General features: G+C 41.1%; 1 protein-coding gene across 1 annotated transcript in view; it reads left to right on the forward strand.

The window, feature by feature from the left end:
* Positions 1 to 3,666, forward strand: part of GALM (galactose mutarotase) — a 36,659-nt gene that overhangs the window by 12,958 nt on the left and 20,035 nt on the right. The gene's annotated exons all lie outside the window — the stretch shown is intronic.

Genomic DNA, 3,666 nt, shown 5'->3' on the forward strand with positions numbered 1-3,666 from the left:
CCCCCCCCCCCCCCCCCCCCCTATTCATTAGTATTTGTAGTGGCCTCAACCCCCTCAGACAATGTATTGTGTGCAAAGGCAGAGCTGGTGTCTAGTGATTGTGTTACAAAGAAACACAGGGACGGGGGCAGATGTGTACAGTCTGCTTTATATCCGATCCGACCGTGGTCTCAGACTGAGTTTCATGTGGTGAACATTTTGAATTTCTAGGATTCAGGCCTAATAAAAAACTTAATTAAAAAAAAAGAAGGCCTGCAATGTGAGTCATGAAAATGTCCACATGTATACATCATCACTGCACCTCTTCATTACCACAGTAAATGCTAATCACTTACAAAGGTGGAAAAGCACTTTAAGTCTTTGTTAGTCCAATTATCTTAATGTTATGCTGACTGTATCTTTATTTCCGGTTCTCAGCTGACAGTAGTTGAACCCCGTGCACTTGCCTGCTGCTTTAGCCCACCCACTTCAAGGTTATAAGGATGCTCTTCTGCCACCATTGTTTTGAAAAGTAGTTATTTAAAGGAGAACTATGAGGTGAGTGTTTTTCACTCACCTCACAGTTCTAGCCGACCTGTGACAATGAGACTGTCACATGTCGGCTCAGTAGATCGGGAGGTGAGCGAACACATACTGAGTTAAACAAGTCTGGCAATTCTTCTCAAACATCATTTTTGAAAGGTGTTTTTCCTGACAGGACTGTGATGGATATTTTTATATTTAATTACACCTTTATGTACAAAATCTTGAAATACTGTAGCTTGGATAATGGTCTGGTATAGATGGGCCACATGTTTTTCTTTACATTTTAGTAGGGCTACAACTAATGATTAGTTTCATAATAATTTAGTTGTCTGAATATTTTTTTGATTAATCAGTTAGAAAAAATTAAACAAATACCATCCTTAATTTAAAATAAAATACACAAATGCAGTGTTATAAAAATAAAGTTTACTTGTGTATCACCCGGCTGTAGATCTTCAAATCATCTCCGAATTGGTGGGAACGCTGTCCTTCCTCCTGGAGGGCGGCTACTTTTGTTCACTATGGGCCCTGCGTGTGTTGCAAAGTAGCCACTGCTCCAAGCTTGCTCCCTTGATGTACTTCAGCCTCAAGTTTAGTTTACTAATTTGTATTGAAATGATAGTCTGTCACGGGAGCAAACATGGAGAATGATACACAAATAAGATGCATTTTTGTTAATAGTTAGGGTATTAGAATGTATTTCTAAGTTTTAACTCCTGAGTTTAATGTCACTTTATTACTAAAACAACCTATTTCTTTATTTTGTTATGGGAATGCACTCTTTGGCAGATTAGCTATTATACATAAATATTTTAGTCCGCATTATCACCAAAGGCCTGCATGCATAACAATGTAGCTCCTCCAGCACTATGTATTTTCTTAAAAACACTAGCAATTTTGTACTGTGGAAAATAAGACCAGGCTTATTAATTGATGGTAATTGGTATAGCACCTGGCAAGTGGACATGCTGGGGCTTTAAAGTTCAGTATATGGGTTTGCAGTGGTTAGATTTGAAACAAATCATCGTGAGTGCAACCAGAACACTAAAGGTGCCCATACACGGTACGATTCTCGTACGAGAATCGCGGGAAATCCCACGATAATCTTACAATGTATGGAAGGCGTGCGACCGTTTCTACTGTACGGTCGCACGTCTTGCGTTGAACAAGCAGGCTTGAAAACCCGCCGAGAATCGTACGATTCTCAGCGGGTTAGTGGCCTGCTTGTTCGACAACCGCCGCGCACACTGCCCATTTGCAGTGATCGGAAGCCCGCCCCTCACTGCGGTCATCGGAAGCCCGCCCCTAAGTGGGGCGCTCTTTCGATAATCGCAAGTACGAGCTGCCTGTCCAAGATGGGCAGTTTGTACGAGCTTTTAATAAGTTTACGACCATCGCAAGACAAAAGTCTTGCGATGGTCGTAAGGTGTATGGGCACCTTTATTGATAGTTTCGGCTTTGACTTGCATTCCCCATTAAGCAACATACATTTTGCAACATTACATTTACAAGATTACAACATAAATGTTATGTGCCGGACCAGATATTTTGTTATAGCTAATCTTACAGCTACTCTTCGTAAGGTATGTTTTGCAATATATATTTTAAGAGTCTTGTATTTGTAAGCACAGTTTAGTTTGCATCTTCTTATGTCATGTGTTTTTATTTACTGTGATTTTAAAACTTTTTTTTTCCTTTTATGGTATATTGCAGTGTGGTGCTGCATTTGTGTTCTAGCTTTGTGTAATATGATTTAACAGCTTTGTATTAGTATTCTATACACTCAGTGGTAAACATTGTAGAGCCCAAATAGGAGTGCAAATGTTCAGAAACAATGCTTCGGTATGGTATGGCATTCAGATGATGAATAATTGGAAGAAAGAGTCAAGAAACATAAAAATATTCCACTTCATCTGCCTGAACTGCTAACACAAACCAGGATGAATTAATGCTGTGTACACTAAAGTCTGACCCTATCATCTGCAAGTTGCAGAAGAAATATCAGGCCAGACATGGCATTTCTGGGGTTCAGTCACACAGTTCTGGTGCGTTTATGTTTAATGTAACATAATTTTTTCCTGGCAGCTTGAATAGTCTGGCAATTCTTCTTTAACTCTTTCTATTATGTTTTTCTCCACAGAACTGCTACTTGCAGCATGGTTTTTGTTTGTAATGTCATTCTCTGTAAACCCTAGAGCAGGGGTCTCAAACTCAATTCACTGGACAATTTTTTTTCCCCCGTGGGGGCCGCTTGTCAAATTTCATACTTCACACACACACACACACACACACACACACACACACACACACACACACACACACACACACATGCAAAAAAACCCACAACCAGAATTACAAACACTAATATAGACACAATAAGGGCCTGTTCACACTTGGTGAGATTAAGGATTCGTGCATCAGGAACTTGTTTTCCTAATCTGGTGTTTACAAGTGGCAGTTGTCACCCATTCAAGCTAATGATCCGGTGACAGCCGCTGCATGAAAATGCCTGCATGACTGATATACAATCCCCCCCCCCATGTTCAACTAATTCATTCCAAGTAATCCACAGAGTACTTATTACACACAATCAAATGTGCCACAAAAACAGGTGAATATTACATAAACAAAAGCGATCCAAATATAAGATAGAAACTACAATCCGCATCAGTGCCCCAGACAAAAATCTTCAATTAGGGATATACTGATACACCGCGCATAGCCCTGGTGACACTCCGTGCACATCCCCGATGACCCAACACATCTTCGGTAACACAGCGCATCCTCTGTGACACAGCGCATCCCGGTGGCACCGCGCATCCCCAGAGACACCGCGCTTCTCCGGTGACCCCGCACTTTCTCAGTGACCCCGCACATTCGCCATGACCCCGCACATCTTCAGTGACCCTGCACAGTGAGGGGGATCTACCAAATCTGGAGCAGATAAAATCTGAAGCAAATTTGCACTGCAAGCAATCAGCATCTCTCTCATTTTCAAACCTTGCCTGAACAAACTGAAGAGAGAAGCTGATTATTTGCCATGGGCAACTGCTCCAGATTCTGTTTGCTCCAGTTTTAATAAATTCCCCCCCAGTGTCTTTTTCATTTATCTGTTTTAACTGTCATCTGTAAATTACAAGA

This window comes from Nanorana parkeri, unplaced genomic scaffold (assembly GCF_000935625.1).
Source record: "Nanorana parkeri isolate BGI_ZX_2015 unplaced genomic scaffold, ASM93562v1 scaffold677, whole genome shotgun sequence".
Lineage (NCBI taxonomy): Eukaryota > Metazoa > Chordata > Amphibia > Anura > Dicroglossidae > Nanorana > Nanorana parkeri.